Here is a 12,343-nt window from a genome sequence, read left to right as displayed (position 1 = left end):
TTTTTTTTCCCTTGAAGACTGGAGGTTAGTTATAGAAATTGCATTTGTGTCTCTTCTAAATATGCAGACTCATACTCCAACCTCTCACTTGTGATTCTATGATTAAAAAAAGAAGAAGAAGAAGCTGAGAGAAGGGAAGACAACATTCGCATTTCTGAACTTAATTTGAAGCTGGCTTAACACACTCTGAGCCACAGATAAGACTAAAAGCACTTCCTCCCTACATACCAATTAGAACAAACCTCTCTTACCATGATGGTGTGGAGGCTGGGGGGATCTGGTTATTTCGATGGATTAATAGAGTCAGTGTTTAGGGCAAAGGTGAGAGCTGTTTACCCCCTGAACTTTTGGACAAATTTTTTCTAGCTCTACATATAACAATATCTAGCATTTACTGGAAACATGTTAAATGCCAGGTACACTGTTACACTCTTCATTTATTCCTTTAAAAGCATTCCTCTAAATTAGATGTCATTTCCATTTTTACAGATTAAGAAGTAGAGGCTCAGAGAGGTTAAGTAATTTTCCCAAGTCACAGAGCTTCCAACTGGACTTCAATTTGAACTCTGGTGAGCCTGATTTACTTATCTTTTCTTAATTTTCCTTTTAGAACTTTGAAACGTCTTTAATCCATCTGGGATTTATTTTGGAACATGACATGAAATGAGACATCAATATTTTGTTTTCTACAAATGTACAAATATGCATTTTCTGCAATGTAGCCAAGTAAGCCTACTACAGCTTAAAAAAAAATTTTTTTAGCAATTTAATGACAAGGGGAAATGCTTACGATGAAAGTTAAGTAGAAGAAGCTGTAGATACAGTGTGTGCGTGGGTTAAGTCTCTTCAGGCATGTCTGACTCTCTGCGACCCTTTGGACTGTAGCCTGCCAGGCTCCTCTGTCCATGGGATTCTCCAGGCAAGAATACTGAAGTCGGCTGCCATTTCCTCCTCCAAGGGATCTTCCCAGCCCAGGGACTGAAGCCACATCTCTTACGTCTCCTGCACTGGCAGGAGGATTCTTTAACACTAGCTCCACCTGGGAAGCCCATATACAGTGTAAGTAACAAGGTAAACATATATATGGCCATTAATATATCTGTTGAACAATGACATGGAAATACTACCCTGAATGGTGTTGAAGATTTTGAGATATGGCTTCAGACTACCTGGGTGGACCTAAATCCCTCATCTACCTCTTACTCCCTCTGAGCAGCCTCCTGTAAATTACTTAACTTCTCTGTCCCCATTCTCTCACCTATAAGCTGTGGATAGTAATAATAATATTATCATTACTGCTGCTACTGCTGCTAAGTCGCTTCAGTCATGTCTGACTCTGTGCGACCCCATAGACACCAGCCCATCAGGCAAGAACACTGGAGTGGGTTGCCATTTCCTTCTTCAATGCATGAAAGTAAAAAGTGAAAGTGAAGTCGCTCAGTCGTGTCCGACTCTTAGCGACCCCATGGACTGCAGCCCATGAGGCTTCTCTGTCCATGGGATTTTCCAGGTGAGAATACTGGAGTGGGGTGCCATAGATAATAATATTACTCATCTCCTGAGGTAACTAAAAGGATTGACTATGCCAACCATGTATCCATGGGTAGTGCTTAGCACCAAAAAAATACTACACATATAAATATGCCAAATCCTATATTGATAGTGCTGTCATCATATACATTTTAATTTTTTTCAAGTTGTCTATGTTTTGTAGGCTACATTTTTTTAAAAGTTTAATTTTTTAGGAATCCTGTGTCTTCAGAATTCCACAAATGCCAAAATACTCTGAAATCAGAAAAAGTGGGCCCCTTACAAATTATTTTTTGAGATGCACCCTCACTGGACGAACCCTATGTCCCCCTAGCAGAAAAAAAGCTCCTTATTTCCATAAGCTGATAACACAGGGAGCTTTGGCACAAGGATTCAGTTTTTTTAAAATCCTTAAATAGGAAGTATTCGGCATTACAAAAACAAGAAGCAATAAATATAAATAACTCCCGGCAAATCATCTCTTCAAGTCCTTGAGATGCTATGAGACATGAGAATAGGTTACATTGCATTATGATTTATAGTTGGATCTGGAAGTCTGTTCTGTAACAGGTCTAGTAACAGGGGTAGGAATTAATCCTCCATTCATGCTGCATTGCATTGCTGGGGACATCGCTGAACTGGACTCCACATGAGCCAGACTTCCCTGTATATAAATCAGTGGCAGACACAGGAATCTAATCCAGGTACTTGCTTGCACACAGGGAAATGCTAAGGCAGAAAGCTGATTACTCAAAATCACGCAGTTCTCCGGCTAAACTTCCCCAGGCTTCAGATGAAGCTAATGAAGTAGAGATTGATCTATGTTTCTTTCGAGATGATTGATGGAAAAATCAGCTGCAAATAACTGGGAAAACAATTGGGAGAAAGGCTTAATATGTTTCCTCCAGCATCGAGCCTGTCACAGCTATGTAAGTGCTACTGTTCAGAAATTCAATGTATAGAAGAAAAGGCTAGCCAACTAGTCCTAGAAACCTGTTATTCTTCTGGGAAATGGGGGCTAAACATTTCCTTCCAGGTGGTTAACCCCCCACCCCAGCCTTTGCCTTTCCACAGAGTCCTTAGAAGGCTGAGAATGCTAAACAGTAGTTGTGTGACTTTGAACTCATTTCTTGACCTCTCTGTACTTCATTTTCACCATCTGTCCATAAGAATACTTACCTTGCAGTTCTGTGAGGACTCCAGACAATTCATTTATGTTTCCCTGGAGGCTCAGATGGTAAAGAATCTGCCTGCTCTATAAGAGACCCAGGTTCAATCCCTGAGTTGGGAAGATCCCCTTGAGAAGGCAATGGCTACCCACTCCAGTATTCCTGTATGGAGAATTCAATGACCAGAGGAGCCTGGTGGGCTACAGTCCATGGGGTCGCAAAGAGTTGGACATGACTGAGCAACTAACACTAGAACCTGACACCTAGTGGGCACACAGTAAGTGTCTGTATAACACCTGGGGTTCCGATTTCAAGGGAATTGGAAGGGTCTCTGGCTCACCTGCTCCCCCAACCAATATGTTCATATTTGAATCCCTTTAAGGGGAGAATTGGCTTTTATTCCACAAATATACGTCAGGCTTAACTGTAAATATCTAGGAGGAATAACATGTATTTAAATTTATACTAAGCTAGAAACAATCCCAGAGAAGGCAATGGCACCTCACTCCAATACCCTTGCCTGGAAAATCCCATGGATGAAGGAGCCTGGTAGGCTGCAGTCCATGGGGTCGCTGAGGGTTGGACATGACTGAGCGACTTCACTTTCATCTTTCACTTTCCTGCATTGGAGAAGGAAATGGCAACCCACTCCAGTATTCTTGCCTGGAGAATCCCAGGGACAGGGGAGCCTGGTGGGCTGCCATCTATGGGGTAGCACAGAGTCGAACACGACTGAAGTGACTTAGCAGCAGCAGCAGCAGAAACAATCCATATCAGATTCTGTCAGTTTCTAAAGGGCGAGAAGAAAGACAGAAAACACCTTGCTTACTCATTAAGCATTTACTTAGCACCAACTACATGCTAGGTTTGCACTGATCACTGGAAGACAGAGGCCAGACAAGCCTATGGACACTGAAAGTGCTTCTCTCTCTCTCCTAGCTCCTGTTTCTCATTCTTCCTGTCTGCTCAGCTTAGGTGCACTTTGCAGGTAATACAGACACTCAGACCCTGCAGTACGGAATCCAACATTTCACCTTCTCTAACGGGATCCTTCATAGAATGTGATGGTCTTAGCCCCCATGCTCAAAGGTAGGACATTGATGTTTCTTTGTTTTAATCAAACTCCTGACCCCCTCCAGGCTGGGTAGAAATTCCATCTCAGTCACCACTGAGTATTTACCTCTCTGGGAGTCACTTTAGAATCCAGGAGATCTTCATGGTATCCAGAAGAAAGAAAAAGGACTCCAAACTTCCCATCCCCCTTGGCCATCACCAGTGTCCTCAGGGTCCATGCTGGCAGTGGTCTCTTTCACTCTCAGAAGTGCTCAGCTTCTTTGAAAGCCAAAAACTGGGGTGTTTTCAGTCCTGCCACCCCATCAATGTCCGGTTGCCCTGGGAGGTACAGCCACTCTGCTGTGTAAGCATCCTGCTGTTTCCCACCCTCCAGCGCTGGACTCTGATCTCTTCATGAATCCAGGCAGCTCCTTCTGTTGGGGGCTCTGCAAACGATTTCTGCAGATGGCCAGACAGGAAGCACTATCAGCATTGCAGGCTGTGCCACGTCGGTCACAACACTTAGCTCTATCTTAGCACTAAGTTCAATTCAGTTCAGTTCAGTCGCTCAGTCGTGTCCAACTCTTCACGACCCCATGAATCGCAGCATGCCAGGCCTCCCTGTTCATCACCATCTCCCGGAGTTCACCCAGACTCACGTCCATCAAGTCTGTGATGCCATCCAGCCATCTCATCCTCTGTCATCCCCTTCTCCTGCCCCCAATCCCTCCCAGCATCAGAGTTTTTTCCAATGAGTCAACTCTTCTCATGAGGTGGCCAAAGTACTGGAGTTTCAGCTTTAACATCGTTCCTTCCAAAGAAATCCCAGGGCTGATCTCCTTCAGAATGGACTGGTTGGATCTCCTTGCAGGCCAAGGGACTCTCAAGAGTCTTCTCTAACACCACAGTTCAAAAGCATCCATTCTTCGGCGCTCAGCCTTCTTGACAGTCCAACTCTCACATCCATACATGACCACAGGAAAAACCATAGCCTTGACTAGATGGACCTTAATCGGCAAAGTAATGTCTCTGCTTTTGAATATGCTATCTAGGTTGGTCATAACTTTTCTTCCAAGGAGTAAGCGTCTTTTAATTTCATGGCTGCAGTCACCATCTGCAGTGATTCTGGAGCCCCCAAAAATAAAGTCTGACACTGTTTCCACTGTTTCCCCATCTATTTCCCATGAAGTGATGGGACCAGATGCCATGATCTTCAAATTGCCAACATCCACTGGATCATGGAAAAAGCAAGAGAGTTCCAGAAAAACATCTATTTCTGCTTTATTGACTATGCCAAAGCCTTTGATTGTGTGGATCACAATCAACTGTGGAAAATTCTGAAAGAGATGGGAATACAGACCACCTGACCTGCCTCTTGAGAAATCTGTATGCAGGTCAGGAAGCAACAGTTAGAACTGGACATGGAACAACAGACTGGTTCCAAATAGGAAAAGGAGTACGTCAAGGCTGGATATTGTCACCCTGCTTATTTAACTTCTATGCAGAGTACATCATGAGAAATGCTGGACTGGAAGAAACACAAGCTGGAATCAAGATTGCCAGGAGAAATATCAATCACCTCAGATATGCAGATGACACCACCCTTATGGCAGAAAGTGAAGAGGAGCTAAAAAGCCTCTTGATGAAAGTGAAAGAGGAGAGTGAAAAACTTGGCTTAAAGCTCAACATTCAGAAAACGAAGATCATGGCATCCGGTCCCATCTTAGCACTAAAGCAGTCCTGAAAAGTGAAAGTGAAACTGAAAGTTCTTTGTGATCCTACTGGGGTGGGTAGCCATTCCCTTCTCCAGGGGATCTTCCCAATGCGTGGATTGAACGGGGTCTCCTGCATTGCAGGTGGATTCTTTACCAGCTGAGCTATCAGGGAAGCAGCCCTGGACAAGGCATAAGTGGATCAAAGGGGCTTCGTCTCCGTGGACTCTCAAACTTCATTTTCACAAAATGTTCGTATATCACACGATTTTATTCTTTATTTGATTTTTTTTTAATGAATTTTGAAAAACCATTTTTAGTGTTCAGGACATTAAGAAAAAGCAAAAACAAATACATAGACAGCAGGCCAGCTTTGGTGCAGGGCCATTAGCTAGCCAACTCCTGTTCTAACTTCTTATCCTCAAAGAAACTTAACACAATATTTTCAGTGAGGCTAGACTTTTGGAAAACAGAAGCCCTTTATGCATTTGTTTGTTTGTTTGGCAAAGCTTTGTAGGGTGACCAGCCATTCCAGATTCCTTGGAATTGAGATTTCCAAGATGTGGGATTTTTAGTACTACAACTTGGAAAATTCCAGGCAACCTAAGACAGTTGATCTCCCAACCTAATAGGTACCAGGCAATGAAGGTTCCAAAGTGAAGAAAACAGTCTTTGTTTTTATGAGGCTGGAATGCTCTTCAGGAAGATGGGTGCCTTTACCCATAACTCTTGTTCTTGACTCAGGGTCCACACTATCAGCCACCCACCTTTACCCCCACCCCTGGGCAGAGGTTACAAAAAGGCCTGCAAAAGGGCAACCAGAGAAAATGCTTGGGGGGTGGGGGGAAACCCATACTATCAATTCAAAAGATTTGCCTAAAAACAGTGAAGTAGATAGTGTTAAAAAACAAAATTCAACTGAGTAAATTTTCAGGATATCATTGACTTTATTCAGTAATTCATGAATCAAGCAACATGAAATCTAACAGAAAGTAAAAAGATTTTATAGGCAGAAGGGAACAGGAACAGGGAAGCTATATTAGGCAAAAAGCAGAAGGATTATGGCAGGGTTTCTTTCCTATAGGGGAGGGTAGGAGTCTACAGGCAGATGACCTAACTGAAACTGATCTGGCAATTTCTAATTGACTGGCTTAAGATTCCATTTCTAAGACAGACAAACTGAATTAAATGAAGTCTTGGTTTGGTGAGTGGTGGCTTAGCATAAGTGACTCCATTTTGGGCCTGTTGTCTTTAACAGTAGTGTTGGTTCCAGGGTCAAAGAAAGAGCACAAACAGTCAATTTCACTCTAATGCAATGTGCGTACACCCAACACCTAACCACACCCCTACCCGTTTCGCAGGATGGAACTCAGACTGGCCATCTAAGCCTGGGGAGCCTTCCAGAGAGGCTCAAACCTCTTTCGCACCTAGAGGCGTCTATTGTACTAGAAAACAGGAACTTCCCCAAACCACATTATAAAGATTGTGAGCTATCTTATTGTCTAATTCTGTGCTATATTTAGATACTCAACTGGATTTCATGAAAAAAGTCTAAATTTGAGGCCCTTTGGAAATGTGAGGTCCAGGCAAAAAAAATTCTCCTCTTCTCCCTCACCTCCACCCCCAAATCAATTTTCCTCCATGATAAAGTTTGACAAAGTAATACAGCCTCACCAGAGCTCCTGCGAGCCTATTCAGAGCCTTTATTTAGTGTAGCAAGTTTCCCACTCTGGGACTACCAGCGAGGGATGCACAGACTGGGGCCCCTATTGGCCCCTCCACCAGGCAGCTTTGTGTAGTATACAACCTGTGCCACCATATAAAGCCACCCTAAGACAACTGTCTGACCCTTCGGGGAAAAAAATCAGACCCTTTGTCTGGAGCTGAAGGATAAAAGAGAGAGTGAATCTAATTGCATGAGATATCTTAGGCCCCACTGTGCCATGCGTCCAGGGTAACTGGGATCCAAATCATCTCGGACTTGAGAGCAGGAACTTGCTTCTTAAAGGAAGTGATTTCTGTCTTCCAGTCACTTGTGTTTTTAACAACTGGCTGTTTCTTGCCTTTTGTGTCCTCCTATAACTCTGCTTACAGAATGAGCCCGCAAAGGATGGGCTGAAGCTGGGTTGGGAAAGCTTTTGAAAGCAAGCTAGGCGGAAACTTGAAGACAAAAGGTCTTCAGGCAGATATTTGCCGTCTTCGGTTAAGCAGCTGCTGGGGGTGGGGGAAGACAGTAAGAAGTGCGCCCTAAATGAAGCTTCGAAGGGGGACTTGTTTAGCTTGGTAGGGTGGGGAGGTTGAAAGAGGCCATAGGACAAGGTCTTTTTTTTAATCCGCCACTCCCTTCCCCGAGCTGAGACTTGTTAATCAGGTATGGGTGGTAAAGTTCCCTAAATGTGCAGCCTGACAGCACTGCCTGACAGCTGGTAGTCAGGTTGCCATGTCAACAGGAAGAGACCCTACTGGGGTTTATATTTACTCATCACCAAGTTCTCTGAGTGGTTCTTTTTTTAAAGATTGATTTATTTATTCATTTGACTGTAGGGTTTGTTGCTGCACCTGGGCTTTCTGTAGATGTGGTAGGCAGGAGCTACTCCTCGTTGCAGTGCGTGGCTTTTCATTGTAGTGGCTTCTCTTGTGGAGCTCGAGCCCTAGAGCTCAGGCTCAGTAGTTGTGGCCCACGGGCTTAGTTGCTACACGGCATGAGGGATCTTCCCAGACCAGGGATCAAACCGGTGTCCCTTGCGTTGCAAGGCAGATTCTTAACCACTGCACCACAAGGGAAGCCCCTGTATGAGTAGCTCTTACCTATGGATAAAGCTAAAAAAGCTGATCTCTGACCCCCAGATTACTTCCCTAGGCAATGGAATTATTTTGACTGCAGTGGGGAAGATTGGGATCCTACAGAGGTACCCCGCAAAGGTGGGTGGGAGTGAAAGAGGGATGGAGTTCCCATGAGCATTCTGTTTCCCTGACAGGGAAATTCACATTTATGGTGTGTCTCCTATGTGTCTGATATTCTGCTATAAGCTGCGCAGATTAGGTTTTATTTCATTCTCACAACTAACCTATAGGATTGCTGTTAGTATTCCCATTTTACAGATAAGCAAAGAGAGGCTAAATGGCCAAACAGCAGAGCAGTAGTTAACCAAAGATAGGTCCACAAGGTGGATTATTATGCAGCTATTTAAAAGTCTTCTTTCTGAATATGTTTATTGACACATTCTCAAAACTGCACAGTACAGCCTGCCTATATGATAAAATACACGTGATGAATAAATATCCATAGGAAAAGGTATGGATAATAATATTGTGTTGTTGTTCAGTCACTCAGTCCTGTCCAACTCTGTGACCCCATGGAATGCAGCACGCCAGGCTTCCCTGTCCACCATCCCTCAGAGCTTGCTCAAACTCATGTCCATCAAATCGGTGATGCCGTCCAACCATTTCATCCTCTGTTGTCCCCTTCTCCTGCTGCCTTCAATCTTTCCCAGCATCAAGGTCTTTTCTAATGAATCAGCTTTTTGCATCAGGTGGCCAAAGTATTGGAACTTCATCTTCAGCATCAGTCCTTCCAATGAATATTCAGGATTGACTCGTTTGATCTTGTTACAGTCCAAGGGACTCTCAAGAGTCTTCTCCAATGCCAAAGTTCAAAAGCATCAGTTCTTCAGTGCTCAGCCTTCTTTATGGTCCAACACTCACATCCATACATGACTACTGGAAAAACCATAGCTTGAACTATATGGACCTTTGTTGGCAAAGTAATGTCTCTACTTTTTAATATACCATCTAGGTTTGTCATAGCTTTTCTCCCAAGGAGGAAGCATCTTTTAATTTCATGGCTCTGGTCACCATCTGCCATGATTTTGGAGCCCAAGAAGATAAAGTCTGTCACCGTCTCATTGTATCCCCATCTATTTGCCATGAAGTGATGGGACCAGATGCCATGATCTTCGTTTTTTGAATGTTGAGTTTTATGCCAGCTTTTTCACTCTCCTCTTTAACCTTCAACAAGAGGCTCTTTAGTTCTTCTTCACTTTCTGCCATAAGGGTGGTATCATCTGCATATCTGAGGTTATTGATATTTCTCCTGCCAGTCTTGATTCTGGTTTGTACTTCATCCAGCCCAGCATTTCACATTATATACTCTGCTATTAAGTTAAATAAGCAGGGTGACAATATACAGACTTGACATACTTCTTTCCTAATTTTGAACCAATCCGTTCTTCCATGTCCAGTTCTAACTGTTGCTTCTTGACCTGGAAGCAACAGGTGTATAAATCACCAAAAGCCACCCAGCCGTGAACAAGCTAAGACCACATATTCAGAGCTTGCTGTGCAAGGGAGTTGGCCACCATCATTTGCATGTGGTAGAGACTGAAAGGCAGGCAAAAGGAATGAAAACTTTGTAGTTGAAAAAAAGGAACACTATAGGCATGCCTGTTTGGAGGCCATTGGCACAAGGAAGATAGAACTAAGGCTGTCTAGAAGCAGGACATCCTGTGTGATTAATTAATTACCTTGTTTGGCTTCCTCTGATTGATCCTAAGATCCAATTACATGCTACCTACAAGAGACACACTTTAAATATAAAGATCCAAATAGATTAAAAGTGTGTGTTTAGTCAGTCATGTCCAACTGTGGAAAAATATGTGCAGTGCCAATAACAGCAAATAAAGGGTTGCTGCTGCTCTTTAGTTGCTTAGCCGTGTCCAGCTATTTGTGACCCCATGAACTGTTGTTCCCAGGCTCCTCTTCCTATGGGATTTCCCAAGCAAGAATACTGAAGTGAGTTTCCAACTCCTTCTCCAGGGAGTCTTCCTGACCCAGGGACTGAACCCATGTTTCCTACTTGGCAGGTGGATTCTTTACCACTGGGCCACCAGGGAAGCCCCCATAAAAAGGTAGAGTAGGCATATTAACAATAGATTAGAAACAGTTCAATAGAAACAATATTATGAAAGATAAAGAGGGATGCTTCATAGTGATTAAAGGACTTGGATTCATTATCAAGTAGACACAATAATCGTGAATATGCTAACAGAACTTCATAATAAACTAAGTCTAAAGTATGGCAGAGTCCCTGCATATACAGTTTTTCTGTGGCCTTGGTGAGAGCTGAGGATATTTTCCTATACTTTGACTTTTGCCATCTGACTTGCTTTGGCCAATGGCATGAAGGTGGAAGAGGCAGTGTGCGAATTCCACCCTCAGACCTTGAGAGGCATAGCAACTTTCTGTTTGTTTTCTTGTGCTTCTGCCTAACCCAAGAGAGGAAAATGCCCCAGCTGGCCTACTGGTCCTAATATGATGACAGACACACAATGAAGAATTACCTGACCAATCAGCAGACTTGCAGCTTGGACCCTCTCGGCCTAACCCAGAATTAGAGAGTATGATGAACAATTCTGTGGCTTCCCCAATAGCTCAGTGGTAAAGAACCCTCCTGCCAATGCAGGTGACGTGGGTTGATCCCTGGGTTGGGAAGATCCCCTGGAGAAGAAATGGCAATCCACTCCAATACTCTTGCCTGGGAAATCCAGTGGACAGAGGAGCCTGTGGGCTACAGTCCATAGGGTCACAGAGCTGGACATGACTGGGCATGCATGTACTACTACTACATGATCAACTTTATGTCAACAAACATAAATACTAGGTTTAGGAACACTGCACTCCAAAACATAATAAATCCCCATTGTCCAGGACATTGAAACTGGCTATTGCAAAGGGGAATGTTTATGGAGAACTCTGAGAGGTACCACCAAGGTTTCTCCAGACAGTGTTTTTATGCGTGAATCCCAATTTCAGGAGACCCTCTAAATTGGCCACACTGCTAGCTCAGAAAAAGTGAGACGAAGTATGTAATATAGACATTTCCAACTGAGTTAGTTGCTTCTTTTCCTTCTGAAAATTAAATACAGCCTCAGGAGTCCCTTCACCGTAAGTGGGGTGACCAGTGATGTGGGTAGAGAAGTGGGGGAGTGAGACAGGGAATGGAGGATAGCAGATGAGGGGTGTGTTACCACGCAGATATCGCTATGAGAGTGGAACTCAGTGCTGCTAGGGGGTCATGGGAGACCATGTCACAGGTGCTGCAGTCATCCCAGCTGCAGGGTGAGGAAGCTGGAGTGTCCACCCACAGGCTCCCTGTCCAGCACTGATTGAGAGTCCCTCCTGAGACACTAGCTTGATGGTGCTGTCGGCTTGTTCAGGGCCAAGTGAGCTCCCACAGCCAGGAAAAAACCCTCAGGCAGAGGCTGCAGACACTCGCAACAGACAGGATTGTTCTGCGTTTAGAGATGACTGCTGAGAAATAATGGGGGGCAGGGGAAGGAGGTCAGGTACCAAGAGCATCTGCTCCTATGTTGGATGAAGAATTGGATTCCAATACACATAAAGAAGCAAACAATAGAAATTTCAAATTTGTTGTGTTTTTTATTTCATTAGAAGTTCAGAATATCTAGATAAACCCCAAGTCTATTTCATTTTTGAACTAATATAGTTCCTTCTTGGGAGGCCTTTTTCAAGATCCCAGAGCAGAATGACTTGGTAAAGAAAAGCTGGTCACCCTTACATTCTTCACTGGAGGTAAAGTGAGGCAACCTATGTTCAGATCCCCAGTGCACCCCACATTAACCCTGGCATAGTCACTCATCCCACCAAACCTCAGTTTCTTTATCTGTGAAATGGGTATGTTGTCTACGTGCCTTCTAACTCGGAACAATGGTTTATTCAAATCCGTTTTACCTGCCTTCACTAATCAAGGTCATTGTTAAACCTGCATGCCCTCTAATAGCACATAGCCTAAACAGTGTTTGCCTGAGTTATTTTCCAGAAACTTGGAGTCAGCTATGTCTAATTTCAGTTGAACTGGTT

The 12,343-nt window shown here is 43.8% G+C and overlaps 1 protein-coding gene across 2 annotated transcripts in view; it reads left to right on the top strand.

Annotated features, from left to right (window-relative positions):
* The window catches only part of SNTN (sentan, cilia apical structure protein), a 61,845-nt gene that overhangs the window by 25,830 nt on the left and 23,672 nt on the right, over positions 1-12,343 (top strand). The window contains exon 4 of one of the 2 annotated variants that reach the window (XR_006057159.2): positions 490-569. The exons of the other annotated variant lie outside the window; for it this stretch is intronic. The gene's annotated coding sequence lies outside the window, so the exon portion shown is untranslated. The remainder of the gene's footprint in view (positions 1-489; positions 570-12,343) is intronic. 2 annotated transcript variants of the gene reach the window in all.

The sequence above is a fragment of the Ovis aries genome, chromosome 19 (assembly GCF_016772045.2).
Source record: "Ovis aries strain OAR_USU_Benz2616 breed Rambouillet chromosome 19, ARS-UI_Ramb_v3.0, whole genome shotgun sequence".
Classification (NCBI taxonomy): Eukaryota; Metazoa; Chordata; class Mammalia; order Artiodactyla; family Bovidae; genus Ovis; species Ovis aries.
The sequence above is the reverse complement of the archived record's forward strand: the minus strand, read 5'-3'. Positions and strand labels throughout refer to the sequence as shown.